The sequence below is a fragment of the Dipodomys spectabilis genome, unplaced genomic scaffold, assembly GCF_019054845.1.
Source record: "Dipodomys spectabilis isolate Male_0828 unplaced genomic scaffold, ASM1905484v1 ptg000157l, whole genome shotgun sequence".
NCBI lineage: Eukaryota > Metazoa > Chordata > Mammalia > Rodentia > Heteromyidae > Dipodomys > Dipodomys spectabilis.
In genome coordinates this window covers 22,232,011-22,250,469 of record NW_024870834.1, presented here as the reverse complement: position 1 = coordinate 22,250,469, position 18,459 = coordinate 22,232,011, and the positions used below count along the sequence as shown (strand labels likewise).

Here is an 18,459-nt window from a genome sequence, read left to right as displayed (position 1 = left end):
TTTATTATTAGAAAAATACTAAGTAGAGGTTTAATAAATCTGTGAACTCTAATATTCTGCTTTTTGAGTATTTCCATCCTTAGAATGACACACATACAAGCTTCCATTTTGTTCCTAATTGGTAGTCATGGTAGACATTTTTTTTCTTTTACTTTGATATGCTATCATTTATTTTTTTCAGCTTTGTATATCATTTTAATTGTCTCCCTAAAAAATGATTGATTATATTATTGATACTATAATATTTTTGTTACTGGATCATTGATTTATTTCCAGACTATTTTGTTTAAATAACTGTATCAGAGTGTATGCTCATATATCATTTTTCTTCTGTTGTACTATTTGAGTAGGATCCATTTCTAGGAGAATCACTGAATACTTTTTGAGCAGTCTGGAAAGTATTTACAGGTGTTTTACAAGTGTTATCCCAGTTTACAGGCCTGAATCAACAATTCAGGCTTAGTAGCATCAAATGTATAAAATACTTGAAATGAATAGCTAACTTAATAGCTCTATGATGATGGATACTTCACTTTTTTCAATTAATTGTGTGTGCCAGTCCAGGGGCTTGAGACACAAGGCCTGCGTTGCTCTCCCTGAGCTTCTGATCAAGGCTAACATTTTACCACTTGAGCCACAGCTCTATTTCTAGTTTTTATGGGGGTAGTTAATTGGAGATAAAGAGTCTTATGGACTTCTTACACAGCTGGCTTTTGAACCCCTGATCTGCAGATTTCAGTCTCCTATAGTTAGGATTAAAGGCTTGAGTCACCAACACCCAGCTTTTTTTTTTTTTTTTTAATTTAAATTGTTAATGAAGGTGTTTTAGGGATAGCAGCTTGGCTCAAGTGGTAGATTGCCTGACTGGTAAACATAGATCCTGAGTTCAAACCATAGTTCTACCCAAGAAAAAAGCTATTTCCACATACGTTTAATACTGAATTTATATTTTCTTACGGATTCATCCATATTCTACCATTTTTATAATAATTTTGTTGAAGAAGCCTAATAGGCAAATGTATTTTAGCTTATGTAATTAAAAATTATTTTAAACCAAAAGTACATGATACACTTCTGTGTTTTCACTATCTGATGGTATTTTCCAGTGTGCTGATTAAAATCCAGATAAATTTTCTCATGTTCCATAGAAAGAGGGAGGAAAATTTGGAACTTTCTGGAAGCTGAATTGTTATTCACATATAGTTACTCAGCTATGACAGATTAAATCACTACATGAAGTTTCTAAGAGGAAGCCTTCTTGCTTCATAAAATCCTAAAAAGATGGGCTTCTGGGATGGTGAACACATCCAGGTGATTTCCTCCAAGAAGACATCCTACCCATTCCTGGCCCTGTGCAACTCTTACATTTGGCTCTTCCTCAGTTGTATGTAACAGAACAATAAACCTAAGCAACTGAATAATTGATTTGAATTCTCTTTTTTTGAATATTTTTATTATATATTTTTATTATTTTAAGGTAGTTATATGTTGACATTCAACAAAGCAGTTTATGAGTACAATGTGCCTTGTTCAATGTTATTCCTTTCAACATTCTCACCCATCTTTTTCTTACTTTTCTTAATTTTGTAGGATATGTATTTTAATTTTTCTTTGCTATTGAACAAAGCACCTTATGTGTACAATATATCTTGATCTGGGTTATCCCTTCTACATTTTGATTTTTTGAGTTCTGTGAGCCATTCTAAGCAATTATCAAATCTAAGCAAAGGGTCATATAAACCCCTAGTTTATATGGTTTATCAAGAAGACATCCTATCTACCCATATCTGGCGCTGTGCATTTATTCCATTTGACTCTTCTTCAGTTGTATGTAACAAATCTGTAAACATTAGCAATTGACTTAATTGGTATCTTGAGTTCTGTGAGCCATTACAAGCAATTGTTTAGTCTGAGTAGAGGATCATAAGAACCTCTAGTTTGTATGACTTACTTTTCAGAGGTATAGAGAACCTGCCTCTCAGCTGACATCTGAAGGGGGCAGTCTTGTGAGAACATGCCCCTGTGAGGTTTCATGGAACACTATGTCAACAATGTAGGATGAATGTCCTGTGGGTGTCTACCAAAAACTGAAAAACTGATGGTGTGAGAAAACCCCACCCACATTAAATATTGGAATTCCTTTGTTATGTGTGGGAGAAAGTGTTCGTTTTCCTTTTTTTTTTTTTTTTGTATTGGTAAAGATTTTTATTAGTGAACATTTTCTAGAGAGACACAACCAATATGAATTGTTTGTCTGCACATGAGTTTATGCACATGCATGTTACATATGTTTATAAAATAATGAGTGTAAAGAGTGATTGAGACTGACTTTAAGGAAGGAGTTGGCTCAGTCCTTTGCTGGCAAGTCAGAAGTCTGTAGAGCAGACTGTAAACATAAACAGTTAATATAGTCTTGAGGCAGTGCTTCTTCTTTGATAATCTTTATGTAGGTCTTAAGGCCTTTCAAGCTGATTGGATGAAGCTCATTCCCATTATTGAGAATAATCTCTCTTACTTTCTGGTCACAGATTGTAGATGTGAGCCCCACCCCCAATAAAAAAATTAACTTCATACCAACATCTAGATTAGTCGAGTTTTGTTTACTATGCAGGGGATCTAATTTAGATTCTCACTCATACTAAGCATACTCATAATCATACCTAGTACAGCCTAACCAGGATAGAAAGACACTGTGATTGGCTGAAGATGCTGATGCTGTGAATCAGCTAATTGAATATTCGTGCTTCAGGTTCTTAAAAAAAGTGCTGTGTTGGTGACCTTAGAGCATATGCAAAGATAGTGAGATCTGTGTGTGTTGATCCAGCTTTTCCTGAGCAGGCTCTCCTCCCACATTTTGAGTTAGTTAAATAGAACAGTTATGATTTCAGCCCATTTCCTTCATGCTTATTTTTAGTGAAAAGATCTGTATATTGGCTGCATTTCAGAAATTCCATAAAGAACCTGATTATTTAGAATTCAATCCAAATGCACAGTTGTTACTGTGGAGAGGAAAGCAAACATTGCCTTCTGATTTATTCAGTGTACTCTGAAGAAAAGAATGGAGATTTGTGTAACAAAATTATGGCTTAATAAATTCAGTGACTGTAAGACTGATAGTACACACACACAGACACGCACACACACACACACACACACACGTGCACACACACACACACACCCTTGAGAATGAGAACTAATGGCTTGCAAAAACATATCTCTAGTGTATTCTATGGCAGTTCATTTCTTCTGTTAACCTGTGCAATTGCTTCTTACATAAAGATGTCACTTCTGCTTAAAATGAAAATCTCTTCTGTGGGGCTATGGAATTGCTCTTTTTGAAATAGTGCTGTTAGAAAGCAAAGAAAATGAATTAGAGCTGAATCAGCTAGAACTGTCACTTGATGTCTCTATGTAACTTACCATCTGTTATAAAGACTTGTACATACTGTCACTCACAAAATATAGTCCATAATATTTAAATTCTAAATAAACAGCATTATATAACATTAAATAACATTTAAACCCAAGAGAAATAGTATCTTTGATACCAAATTAAAATATATGGCTTATGTATTTTATATATATATATATTTTACAGTATTAGAATCTGTTCACTTAATATGGTATGAAGAGCTTTTTGCTTTGAGGGTGGTGACTTATGCTCTGCGTACTCACTCTTCACCCCAACCACAGACAGATCCTATCTTAACAAGCAGATGACAGTCAAGTGTCTGAAAGACACAGTGGAGACTGAGCATTACACTCATGCAGTTTGTTTAAATTCTAGTTATATTGATTTCAAGTTTAATCTTTTCGGTTGAAAGTTATGCTGTTCTAGTATATATAGTATATTTGAATAAATTGATAAAAAACAATTTTTTATTACCTGAAAAACAATCTTACCTGTCCCTATAGGGAACTAACATTTTGTTTTGCCTTTTCCTTAAATATGTCCTTCCCAGCCCTCTTTTCCCCTTCTGTAAATCCATGGTGTGAAATGATGCTATCTCAAATATTGTAACTGGGTTTTGGGAATTAAGGTACTTTCTCTAAATAATAAATGAGCTCTACATGCATTCTCTCCCCCCTCCCCGCCCCCATTTAATCCTAACACTAGACTTAACACTGTATCCAAAGCTAGGGGCCATCTCTTGGAGTCCTTAATAGCATATGATTTGGAAACAACCACAACAACTAAAGCAGAGAAACTTTTACAACTATGATGAGATGTTGATCCAGCCTTCATTAAGTTCCATAGCCTAATTTATTTTTAAATTTTATAACTTTCTAAAAAGGTGCTCAAAGTGTCCTGTGTCCCATTAGGTTTTCCCACTTGATACATTTAAAATCATTGACTTTATAAAAAAATCTGTATTGGTTTCTGATTTTACTATTGGAATTTGTGCTGTTTTCAGTGAGACCTATGTTCTGGTAAACATAAATTTTAGGGGTGGAATTATCAGATAGGCCCATGCTTGGCTGTTTTCCAAAGTGATGATGTACATTGTAAAAAGTACATTCCCACTTGAGTTCTGAGCATTTTTCTTGCCCTACATCTTTATCCTCAACACTGTTTGATTTAAAGTTTAGTCAAGTTAAATAGGTGCCTATAATTGCTAAAGGAACTCAGCCTCATTTTGTGAACTTAAGAATTTTCTTTGTTTCTCTTGAATTGTCCTTCTTACACATTTATTAGCGTTGTACATCCTAGATAGTTAATTTTTTTTTTTTTTTTTTTTTTTTTGGTCCGGTTGTGGGGCCTGGACTCTGGGCCTGGGTGCTATCCCTCAGCTCTTCAGCTCAAAGCTAGAGCTCCACCACTTGAGCCACAGCACCACTTCCGGCTTTTTTCTTTTTGCTTATGTGGTGCTGAGGAATCGAACCCAGGGCCTCATGCATGCAAGGCAAGCACTTTACCACTGAGCTACCTTCCTAGCCCCTAGATAGTTAATTTTTTATAATTTGTCGCTTATTTTCTTTATGGTGTCCTTTAATCAGAAGTTCTTTATTGTAATGTACAATGAGTTTATTATTTCTCTTTATGACTTTCCTGTTTTAAATTGTTAACCTTTTGTGAGGCTATAAAATACTCTTTTATTGTATACTAAAAGTGTTACAATTTTGAATTTACATGTAAATATTCAGTTAAATTAGAATTTTTTTACATAGAAAGTAAAATGAGAACTCGTTTAATTTTTGTTCCCCATAGATAAGCATATGCGCAAGTACCATTATCAAGTAACTCAGTCTTTCTATACACATTTACAATTCTTGCTGTGCTGTGATTATAGTTGGTAAGGCAAACCATCTCACTTTTTTTTTGAAAACTGTGTTCCATCATGGACTTTTCCATTTCTCATATAATCAGCCTGTCAAGATGTTTAAAAAAATTCTGTAGTTATACATGAAAATGCATGTATGTGTAGCATAAAAAGCATATTTATTCCCTTTCTCCATCCATTAAGAGTTTAATAGCAATGAACAGATGTAGCACCTAAGTTTTGAATTGAAAATACCATTCTCTAGTAAAAGGAAGATAGTCTTAGAGAAATGGCTGCTTCTATGGTAAAAAAAAAAAACAAAAAACAAAATTAGATGGAAACATCTAGTTTTAATCTTCAAATGATTTGATCTTCAAAGGATAGGATTATTTGATATTGATCAAATGACAACCTACCCAGATCTGGGTTTCTGTTGGCCAGATCTGGGTTTCTGTTGGCCAGATCTGGGCAGGTTGCCACCAAATAAATGATGGTAGTAATTGATTATAGTAAAAAATATTAATGGATTATATCCCACAGAGTATAAGAAAGGATGGATTTTCACCATTTTTTCTGCATTTATTAATTGAATTTCTTCAAGAAAGAAGTTTGTCTACTCTTGCATTTATTTATGCATTCAGATATCTGTAAGTACACATATTTGTGATTGCTTATGTGGTGTATGTGTATATGTGCATGCACAAATATATGTAGTGTTGAGGTTTGCACTCAGGGTCCCATGTTTACAAGGCAGGCACCCTTCCTATCATTTGCGCCATATTCCCAACTGGCCTGGATTGTGATTCTCCTGATCTCTGCCTTCTTAGCAGCTAGGATTACAGGTATGAATATCCTGCTGGCACAGTTACTTTAAAAAAATGGTATCAATATGAACTTTCAAATTTTCATCTAATGCAATTTATACTTTCATTAATTAAGTTGTTTCAGAGCCTTTTTTAATGCATTCCCATCCTTTTTGAATATATTTTCTAATTTTGTGGTACCTTAAGACATTTTTAGACCCGTCTGGTATATTCTCTGCCCCAGTTTTGAGGCTGGACATTTCTCTAAGCAGACCTGGTTCTTTTTTATTGGAGGATAATGTTCAGAAAACAGTATCTGGGTGGTTAATGTGTCCATCCATATCCTTGTCTCTCAGAAGAGAGAGTTAGGAAATTGTGTATATGCACACATGTTTACATCTATATCTGTCTAGCCATCTGTCAAAATGAGTATTAAGAGATCATGGTGATAATTCTGGGTCAAGTCTGATTTCATTTTAATTCTGTCTTTTTTCTTCCTGTATCCCTAGCCTTAGTTGTCTAGTTAAGACATTGGTTTCCAAAGTGATTAATTCTCTTGCATTCTCTTTAGTGTAGTTATATGTTCCTAATGTTCTTTACACATACTCATTGATCTTAATCATTTACATATTTTAACTTTATTTTTTGAACTCTTGGGCTCATGCGATCCCCAGTCTCAGGCTTCCAAGTGCTGGGACTATATTCATGTACCAACATGCTCAGTATTTTTTTTTTTCCAGTAAGACATTATCATGATTCTAAATATCAGAATTATACAAAAACATTTGGAGACATGTTATCGCCCTTCTTTTAATTTCTTATTAAGTTCTCATTCCCCCATATCCAAGAGTTCCATAGTTCTTATAAGATAAAGTGCAAACCTGTGATCAACAAATCCCACGATCATATTTGTTTTCTTGCACCAAATTCTGTCTGCTTCAAATATCTTGTTGGTCCTAAGAAATGACTGCCTCAGTCTTGCCTCCAAGCTTAAAGCACCCTCTCCGCCTGGAATGATGCTTCTTTCTCCTTTTTACCTTGCTCATCTGTAGTAACCTGAAGCACATTTCCTTCACTTGTGGGAAGACTTCCTTTCCTCTTCCTATTTGCATTTCATCCCTCTTGCATTTTAATAATTATTTCCTGTTAATTCCCAGCTCCCATAGCACTTGTACATGCTTTGTAACTCTTATGACATTAAATTATTGTTACAAAAGCCTGACAGCTTCTCTATACTGTGAGATCCACTAAGATGGAGTTTTTTATGTTTCTAGCTTCTTTGTGTAGTCTAATTTCTTGCAGGTCAGTTATGGAGTATAGTGAACACATTTCTATTCCTTTCACGTATTTCTTTCTTTATTCCTCTTTTCATTTCACTCATGATAAAAGCTCATTGTAATAGGATGTAAATCCTTACAATGTGATGCCTGTGATCTTGTCCTGGCTTTTGAATAATCTCTGCCTTTCCTAATAAATTTGCTTTCCACCCTATTGACTTTCTGTGACCCTTACAATGTCTTAATTAAAATTTAAACATAATAAAATTCAGTTTACCACATTTAGGCATAAGATGAAATCAAGATATAGAAATTGTTGAAAGCATGCAGGCTTAGAAAGTTGACTGTGCTATCACTCATATCAAATTTGGGTCTTTATTTGTAAAATGGGAACTTCCTGACCATTTAAGCTGTTAGCTTGGAAGAAATTGTTGGACTGGAAATAAATCCCTTCAACAATCTTTTAAGAACCTTAGTAAGCTTTAAAATTGTCATGATTTTTGTTCAAAAGGCAAGATTGGTGACCTTCCAAATAGTGCTTTTAAGCAGCTTAAGTTACTTTCTATTCTGTATAGATTATTGAGCAGATTATGTTAAAATGTAGGACTTTATCCTACAGGGGTCCTCATCCACCCATATGTTACTTTCTTCTCTTCCTCTGTACTACATTCACCTTCTGCCATTCATGTGGGTTCTGTCTAATCACTGATGTTCTCCAAAGTACTTCTGCATCCTGGAAGAGAAGTTAGGTTGCCATGCAGATCTTCCTTTGAAAATAGAGGTGGAACTTCAGGAGCCTGTTATGAAAACACATGGCAATTGAGTTTGATGTCTAGGGACAGTGAGCTATGTGAAAGAATCCACTGAGTGGATTGAAATGATACCAAGTAAGTCTTTTTTTTTGGGGGGGGGGGTCCAGTCATGGGGCCTGAACTCTGGGCCTGGATGCTGTCCCTCAGCTCTTCAGCTCAAGGCTAGCGCTCTACCACTTGAGCCACAGCGCCATTTCCGGCTTTTTTTCTGTTTATGTGGTGCTGAGGAATCGAACCCAGGGCCTCATGCATGCAAGGCAAGCACTCTACCACTGAGCCACCTTCCCAGTCCCTTAAGTAAGTCTTAAATGCATATATCAGTGAATTTTCCCAAGTTGCAAGAAACTTTCACTGAAATCAGGGAATTTAATAGCTTGACAAGCCTTTTCCTTTTCACAGCTTTTTACTTCCTTCACCCCCCAAAGATAACTACTACTACTACCACCACCATAATTTTATCTATTTCTGTACTTCATAGAATAGAATTTTGTAATATTTTATCTTGTATGTTTGCGTTGCTTCTCTCAACATTGTTAGTTAAATTAAGGTTCACCAGTATTGTGTAGCAGGTGAAACCACAACTGCTAGACTGGCTGACTGTTTTGTAAAATTTTTGTTGTTGCTAGTTCTGGGACTTGAACTCAGGGTTTCATGTTCTCATTCAGTTTGCTTCACTATATTTGAGCTGTATCTTGAACCTGGCTCTTGGCAGATAAAAAGTCTTGCGGACTTTTCTGCCCCAGCTGGCTTTGATCTGGATCCTCCATACCTCACCTTCTATTAGTAATTAGGCTTACTGACATTAGTCAGTAATGCCTAGCTTTAGGGGAAAAAAAAATATTGTAATAACCAAACTCATATTGTTTAAAGCTTGTTTGTACTTCAGCAGCAGAATCAATTAGATATGATGGGACAAAGACAGTATGGTCTAATTATCCACTGTCTAGCCCTTTACAGAAAAAGGTGACTGATTCCTGTTGTCTAGTATTTCATTATGAATATAGATTGTTACTGGGCTTTGGCTATTACTATTAGTGCTTCTTTGAATATTAAGTGTCCCAGAAACTCATGCATGAACCTTCTTAGGAGGTTTGTTTACCCAGGGTTCCTTCCTGGGGTTTGTTTGTAGTCTGCATTATTACATACTGTACATTTTCTAGTTTATATTCTCACCAGCAGTGTATGAGAGAAGAGTGGCTCATCCTAAGACATGATGTTAGTTTTTAAAATTTTTGTCATGTTGGCCAATGTAATTTTATGTCACTGTAGTTTTAATTTGTAGTTTGATAGGGAGGCTATCCATTTGTCCATATGTATCCTTATTGATGTCTTTGATACCCTTATGAGTGACCTGTATTTGTTTTGTTTTTGTGGGCATTCTTTATACATTCTGGAGTTCTTTAGACATATATATTCCAAATATTTTTTTCTGTTCTGAGACTTCTACCTATAGTTGTTTGGTTCTTTAAACATTAAGAAAAATGCAACATAGATAATGTTGCAGCATGACTGGATGTCATACACAATGAGGAAACTTAAAATTAGACAGTATCTGAAGATAGACATGCTATTATCCCCAGCCTTGTCATGATGTTACCAGGAAGCACTACTTTTGAAGTTTAGATAAATTTTTATGGACTTAAATCTCCTGTAATTGGGAGTGGTTTTTTTTTTTTTTTTTTAAGTTTTAAGAGATCAGATTTCAATATGTTGCCTAGGACTGGAGGGCCTAGTGCTTTGTAGCCTGGCTTTTGTTTTGTTGGTGTCTTTTCCTTGTCTGGCCAAGGACAAAGTTCTTATCTTCTACTTCTACTTGTAAATATTAAAAGTGATTCCTATGTCTTCAGTTCCATGGATATGATTGTTTACTCCATGGCATGCTGAATTTGCAGAGGTATCCCCCCCCCCCCCCGACCCTGCCCCAGGTCATGGAGCTTGAACTCTGGGCCTGGAGCTGTCCCTGCGCTCTTAAACTCAAGGCTAGTGCTCTACCACTTGAGCCACAGCCCCACTTCCGGTTTCTTGGAGGTTTATTGGAGATAAGAGTCTCATGGACTTTACTGCCCGGGCTGTCTTTGAACCCTGATCATCATATCTCAGCGTTCTGAGTAGCTAGGATTACAGGCATTGAGCAACCAGTGCCTGGCTCGAATTAACAGAGATTTTTATGAAGTAAGATGAAGTGCAATCAAGTACTTGAATCAGAGATTCACATTTCTTTTTCTTTTCAGAACTATTTCTTTAGATCCTTGATTAGAAATCTAGGAATTTAAGTTGATTTATCCAGCTTTAAGTTACATTTGAGTGAATAGGGTTTTTTTTTTTTTTTTATAGAAATTAGACTACACTAAAAAAATTTAAGGCTATATGAAGTCCATTGAATAATTCACAACCCCCACATCTTGTATTGCTTTTACAAATAGTCTCGGGCAGAATGAGTGAGTGAGTGAGTTAGTGTGTGTGTGTATGTGTGTATAACTGGGGATTGAAATGAGTTTTTTTTTTAATTGTTGCATGTGATCTTTTATTTCTAATTAATTTTTATTGCTGAGTCATTTTACCTATATTTTATCTAATTTATCAATTTATTTACCAGTGGGCATTTGGGTTCTTTTCTTTTTAAAAAATATTTTAAATAATTTACAGAATAGTTTTGATGCTCTTAACTGTACGTAGGCATCTTCTCTCATGTCTACTTGATCTGCAATTGCTTCCTCCAGGAAAGCTTTATGCTCCTTTCAGAACAAAAATAGGCAACCACTCTATCTTAGTTACCTTTCTCATGTTCTTTATTTCCATTTTTTTCCAGATTGTACATCATTAATGCAGATGTTGCTATGTTTTCATTGCCATGACTGAAAAACAGGGTAAGTATTTAACATACTCACAAAGTGTTGATTCTGTTTAAATTCCCTTTCCCCTTTCCCTTTGCTCCTTTTCCCTTTCCCCCTTATTTTTTTCACTCTTCACCTTCTTCTTTCTCCCTTCCTCTTTTTCACTTTCCTTTTCCCTTCCTCCTTCCCCCTTCTCTGTTCCCCCTTTCTCTTTCCCCTTCCTTCCCCCTTTCACTTTGATTCCTTTTCCCCACTTCTGTCCCCATCCTTTTCCTTTTCTTATGGCCTTGACCATGCCAGGCAAGAACTGCATCACTGAGTTACACTCACAGCCAGTGTGTTCAAATTTTGTAATTGGACAGACAGAAACCAAAATGTTGTTTTAAAAAAAGTTATTTTCTCAAATTTTTTTTATAATCTAGATTTTGAGACTTTAATTTTATATATAAATATTTCACAATGGTGATTTATTTTATCTTGTGAAACACATTATTGCCAATAGAGTAGACATTAGGGTAGGGTTAGATCAGTATCATGCATAGAGTTTATTCTCCATGTTATGTGCTTAACAACTGACTGTCACTCCAGGTTGTCCCTATTGAGGGGTGGTGGGAGCAATCCATTCTGCATTGTCCACCACTGATTCTACAGCTCTGGCTACATCAGTCAGTGTTAGATGTTACATGGTCCAGGGGTGATCTCAGGGATGGTCTTGTAATCTTGTTGCAGCCAGTGAGATTCCAAGGCAGATTTGCCTGGAGCATCTGGCTAAGTGTTCTCATATTGGAAGCTGTTGCTTGCTTCTTCATTCTGAGTATTGTGTGGTAGTATGAGAGCTATTGTAGCTACAGCTTCCTGGCTTCCAGCCTGAGCAGGAAGCCACACAGAGTAGGGGACAGAGTCTAGAATCCAGGGAAACTAGGTCTGATACTTGTCCTCTGGGCATCAATATTGAGCCCATACATTTCCTTTTTGTTTAAGCCAGTTTAAGTTGAGAGCCAAAACATTCCAAGTGAGTCACTTAATCTCCACTTTATTTTTAGTAATCCATTAGTTTCTCTCTGGGGAATGTGGGAGTAATTGCAAAGCAAGGCAAAATAATACCATTAAATTAAGCTGGCACATTGTGTTGGTGTTGACTGGCATCCTCTTCATTTGTAACAGGGAGCAGGTAGTGATTTAGCATTCAGAAGCAGGGGGATAATGTGTTACTTTCAGGTGTTATTCTTGGTCTTTTTTGCCCTTAATTTACTCAGGCTATGAATGCTGAAAAAGGCTTTTGAAACATCAGTTGTGAAACCATCTCTGAAAAAAGTGTATATTGAGAGTAGTATCAACCTGTTCTTTGTATGTTTTTGTAGATGATTCTGTACTCAATTTCTAATTCCTTGTTTTTGTTCTTCAGAAATTGATATAAATATTTCAGATTCAAAGTTGTTTCATGATAAGCATAAAAATATTCATGTAGGCCCCAATACATTATATAAATTGAAAGCTTGCCAAGTCTACCAAAAGTTGAAAGTCTAGGATCATTCTCCCTGTTGGTAGCTCCTATCTACTCCGGTGAACCACTTCTCTGGCTTTGGTTCTCATTGTTCCCATGTTTATGATGATTTTGACTCTCTCTCTCTCTCTCTCTCTCTCTCTCTCTCTCTCTGGGAAGTGCATTTGTTTAAAATCACAAGAGTTTAGGACATTTTAGGATCACTGATAGAGGTAAAAAATTGATTAGATACCTGTCAAGGTTGTTACTGAACATTCTCGTGATTGGTAATAAAATACTTTTAGGGTTTAAGTGTGTGAAGAAAAAATACTTTTAGGGTTTAAGTGTGTGAAGAACTTAACATGCTGGCAGCTTTTTATCTTATTTGCTGGTTAAAGTATGTTCTTCTGCCACTTAGTCTGCCACTTAGTTCACTATCTGAATCTGCTGCTGCATTCTGGGGCAGGATACTTTCACACCAACAGTGCTACCAGTGACCTTCTCAGAATGTGTTAGGTAATGTTTTATTCACATGTATACTTTCATTTGCATGTTTCCTGCAAACTTTCATAAATATATGCATTTTACTAACAGGCAATACACAGTATATTCCTGGGGTTTCTAAATTTGCCCATTTGTTGATGGGTTACTTGTACTGGGACAGTGGTTTTGGAAATTATGCCTTGAAACACCTCCCAAGTCTTTGGAAGCTGCCCTCAAAATCTTTACTGTGCCCTAATTTCTTCTGTGGGTCTAACAGATCACATGGTATTATTCTTGTCAGAAATCTATCTTAAATCATTTAATTTCCCCTTTCAGAAAACTCACTTTTTTACTGTTGGGGGATTCATATTACCCTTTGTTCTTATTTGGTCTATTGCCTCTAGGAAACTGAGTAGTCAATTCCATGCAGAAACCATTAATCCTTTTATCTTGGGGACTCAATTACCAATAGTGTCTGAGAAAGATTTAGCACAATCAGAGGGATTTTCAGTTATTTTTTGGTGACATTTTTATTTAAATGTTTAACATTTCAGAAGAGGCAAACCTAGAAGTTTTTTTTTTCTTCTGGGTTCATACATGTTATATCCATGTTACAGGAAGGAAAACACTAACAGCTTTTGTTGAAATCAAGCTTCAGGTTTCCATTTTGCCACATGCATTGTGTTATTGTTAAAAGAATAGGTTCTTTGAGCTATCTACAAATTCAATGTGATACCCATCAAAATTCCAACCTCATTCTTTAAGGAAATAGAAGAGGCAATCCAAAAATTCATATGGAACAATAAAAGACCCCGAATAGCAAAAACGCTCCTCAACAGAAAGAACACTGCTGGAGGAATATCAATACCAAATTTCAAACTCTACTATAAAGCCATAGTAATCAAAACAGCTTGGTACTGGCACAAGAACAGACCTCAGGACCAATGGAATAGAATTGAAAACCCAGAAATGAACCTACAGACCTATAGCCATCTAATCTTCGATAAGGGAGCTAAAAAAAATAGAATGGAAGAAAGACAGGCAAAATTGGTTAACTACTTGTAGAAAACTAAAGCTAGATCCTTATATATCACCCTCCAAATGGATCAAAGACCTCGGAGTCAAAGCTGACACTCTGAAAACATTACAGGACGGAATAGGAGAAACCCTAGGTCTCCTTGGCACAGGCCAAAATTTTCTTAATAGAGACCCGGAAACACAACAGATCAAAGAAAAGTTGGACAAATGGGATTGCATGAAGTTGCAGAAGTTCTGCATGGCAAAGGACATAGCTAGCAAGATCAATAGAAAGCCTATGGATTGGGAGATGATCTTCACTAGCCAAGGACAAGGGTCCTTGGACAAGGGTCTCATATCTAAAATATACTTGGAACTTAAAAAATTAAATCCCCCAATAACAAATCCTCAAAGAAACAAGTGCCCAATAAATAAGTGGGCTAAAGACTTAAAGAGAAACTTCTCTGAAGAGGAAAGAAGGATGGCCAATAGACACATGAAGAAATGCTCAACCTCCCTAGCCATAAAAGAAATGTAAATCAAAACAACATTGAGATACCACCTCACTCCAGTTAGAATGGCTAAAATCAAGAACTCTAATAACAACAGATGCTGGAGGGGATGTGGACAGAAGGGAACCTTCATTGTTGGTGGGAGTGTAAACTTGTTCAACCACTTTGGAAAGTAGTATGGAGGTTCCTCAAAAGACCACACATAGAGCTCCCATATGATCCAGCAATCCCACTTTTGGCCATTTACCCAAATGTTTACAAACAAGACCACACTAAAGCTACCAGCACGACTATGACTATGTTTATTGCAGCACTATTTACTATATCTAAGATATGGAACCAACCCAGATGCCCCTCAGTAGATGAATGGATCAAGAAAATGTGGTATATATACACAATGGAATTCTATGCCTCCATCAGAAAGAATGACATTGCCCCATTTGTTAGGAAATGGAAAGACTTGGAAAACATTATATTAAGTGAAGTAAGCCAGGCCCAAAGAAACATAGGTCCCATGGTTTCCCTTATTTGCAATATCTAGTATATGTCTGAGTCAAGCAGAAAAGGTCAGATAAGGTGATGTTAGGGAAATGAACCCTAAGATATGTATTCAAATGTTTTTTTTCTTTCACGCGATTGTTTCTAACACATTTATAAGATTATTTCTTTGTTGCTTTGTATGTCCCTCCCCCACAGTATAACCACTTTTTTCACTGCATTTGATGTCGGTATAATTTGTGTAGGGGAAGGGGAAAAACAAATTGTTTAAATACAGGTGGACCCATTGCAACAATGAGATGTACAAGTTGTTATGTCGAAAACGAACTTTACAACTTTGGTGGAGAGAGGGGGAGCGGGGAGGATTGGTTGGGGGTCAGGGGGAGGATGGGAAGGGATAGGAAGGGGAAACAAAGGAGGAGGCTACAATGCTTGATAAGAAATGTACTCATTATCTTGCCCATGTAATTGTAACCCCTCTGTACAGTATTTTCACAATAAAAAAAAAAGAATAGGTTCTTCGAAAGTTTTTTATTTAAATGTAATTGTCTTTAGCTTCCCCCCTACCATGGCTTAAGTATGATGATATAGGACTGAAATCTTAGAACTAGGGAGGTTGAGACAGGAGGACATTGAAAGTGGCCTAGGCTGCATAGTATGTCCCAGTTTCATGAATAGATAAATAAACTATGCTTGGGACATACCCTTAATTCCAATACTTGGGAGGCTGAAGCTGGAGGATCTTGATATCATTGCTAGCCTGGGCGAGGTATGTCTTCACAGCCAGCCAGGACTACACATAGAGATGCTATTTCAAAAACAACTGCCCCCCCCCTCAAAAAAAAAATCCATGGTAAGACAACTTGAGGTACCAAATGGAAATAAGCCAATCTATGACACCTCTATGAAAATAGTACCAAATCTTTAGTTTTGAGAGCAACATATCATATTCAAGATGGGCTGACATTTTGGACATCAGGTCAAATAAAGAAACAAGGTATTTATGTTACAATCCTACTTTTAGTTCATTTTGTTGATTAAACATTTTTAATATTGCATGTGAGTTTTTTTAATTCTTTAAAAAAAGTTTTATATTTTATTGTAAAGATACTGTACAGAGGGGTTACAGTTGCATGAGTAAGGTAATGAGTACATCTCCTTCGAGCATTGCTATTCCCTCCTTTGTTTTTCCTCATCTCTTCCCTCCCCAATTCCCCCCTCCCCTTCGGCCAAGTTGTAAAGTTCATTTTCAACATAGTGTCTTGTACATCTCATTGTTACAATGGGTCAATCTGTATCTTTATTTCAACATTTTTGTTATTTCCCTTTCCCTCCCCAAATCAGAAAAATGTATATATAAGATTCAGGGCAGGACTGGGAAGGTGACTCAGTGGTAGAGTGCTTGCCTTGCATGTATGAGGCCCTGGGTTCGATTCCTCAGCACCACATAAGCAGAAGGAAAAAAAAAAGATGGAGGGCACCAGAATCAAATACAGTGAAAGCAGGGGTTATACTATGGGAAAAGAACATACAAAAGAAACAGAAAAATCACAGTACATTGTAAGTACATTTTTAAAAACAACAAAGATAAAACTTCTTGTGTCCCTCCCTATCTTGGGGTTCATTTCACTTAGCATCATCTTATATGCTCATATGTACATGGCCTTTGACCTTTTCTGCTTGTCCTAGACATATACTAGTTATTGCAAATAAGGGAAACCATGGGACCTATGTTTCTTTGGGCCTGGCTTGCTTTACTTAATATAATTTTTTCCAAGTCTTTCCATTTCCTAACAAATGGAGCGGTGCCATTTTTTTTTGATGGAGGCATAGAATTCCATTTTCTTGATCCATTCCATTTTCTTGCGCACTGAGGGGCATCTGGGTTGGTTCCATATCTTAGTATGGCCTTGTTTGTGGTCATTTGTATAAATGCCCAAAAGTGGGTTTGCTGGGTCATAGGGGAGCTCTATGTGTGGTCTTTTGAAGAAACTCCATACTGCTGTCCAGAATGGTTGAACCAAGTTTACACTCCCACCATCAATGCAGTAGGGTATCCTTTTGGCCACATCCCTTCCACCATCTGTTATTATTATATTTCTAACTGGGGTGAGGTGGAATCTCAATGTTGTTTTAGTTTGCATTTCTTTTTTTTTGTTGTTGTTTTTGGTCGTGGGGCTTGAACTCAGCCTAGGTACTGTCCCTGCATTCTTCAGCTCAAGGCGAGTGCTCTACCACTTGAGCCACAGTGCCACTTCCGGTTTTCTAGTGGTTTATTGGAGAAAAGAGTCTCACAGACTTTCCTTGCCCGGGCTGGCTTTGAACCACGATCCTCAGATCTGAGCCTCCTGAGTAGCTAGGATTACAGGCGTGAGCCACCTGAGCCCGGCTCTGCATTTCTTTTATGGCTAGAGAAATTGAGCATTTCTTCATGTGTCTTGGCCATTCTTATTTCCTCTTCAAAGAAGTTTCTCTTTATGTCTTTAGCCCACTTTATTAGGCAGTTGTTTCTTTGAGGATTTGTCATTGGGGATTTAATTTTTTGAGTTCTAAGTATATTTTAGATTTAAGACCCTTGTCTATTGTATGGCTAGTGAAGATCTCCCAATCCATATTTTCTATTGCTCTTGCTAGCTATGTCCTTTGCCATGCAGAAGCTCTGCAGTTTCATGTAATCCCATTTGTCCAACCTTTCTTTGATTTGTTGTGTTTCTGGATCTTTATTAAGAAAATTTCAGCCTGTGCCAAGGATTCCTAGAGTTTCTCCTATTCCTTCCTGTAATGTTTTCAGGGTGTCTGCTTTGACTCTGAGGTCTTTGATCCATTTGGAGTTGATTCTTGTGTAGGATGATATATGAAGGATCTAGCTTTAGTTTTCTACAAGTAGTTAACCCATTTTGCCAGCACCATTTACTGAAGAGGCTGTCTTTCTTCCATTCTATTTTTTTTTTAGCTCCCTTATCAAAGATTAGTTGACTGTAGGTCTGGTCTGTGGGGCTTTTCTTGGGTGGGAGGTCTCTTATTGCTGTTTCTATTTCGCTGCTTGATATGGGTCTGTTAAGTTGGTTTAAATCATCTTGGTTTAGATTGCATGTGGTTTTTAAGTGGTAAAGCAATGGAAAAATTTCTTAGAAAGATCACTAGTGTGGCTCTATTTTGTTTCTGAGGAATGGTGTCTTGTTTTATCTATCTGTCTGTCTGTCTGTCTTTGTCAGTTTTGGGGCCTGAACTCTGGGCCTGGGTGCTGTCCATAGCTCTTGAGCTCAAGGCTAGTGCTCTGCCACTTGAGCCACAGCACCACTTCCGGGTTTTTTCTGCTTATGTGATGCTGAGGAGTCAAACCCAGGGCTTCATGCACGCTGCACGCAAGGCATGCACTCTATCACTGAGCCACCTTCCCGGCCCTCTTTATTTCTTCTTAATCTATGAAGGGAATTGCAGAGTTGGTTTGTTTTCCTTCCTCAAAATGAAGTGTGCCT

General features: G+C 36.8%; 1 protein-coding gene across 3 annotated transcripts in view; it reads left to right on the top strand.

Moving 5' to 3' along the window:
• Window positions 1-18,459, top strand: part of Sipa1l1 (signal induced proliferation associated 1 like 1) — a 335,149-nt gene that overhangs the window by 130,776 nt on the left and 185,914 nt on the right. For all 3 annotated transcript variants that reach the window (XM_042692744.1, XM_042692740.1, XM_042692742.1), the window contains one exon: window positions 10,963-11,020. The gene's annotated coding sequence lies outside the window, so the exon portion shown is untranslated. The remainder of the gene's footprint in view (window positions 1-10,962; window positions 11,021-18,459) is intronic.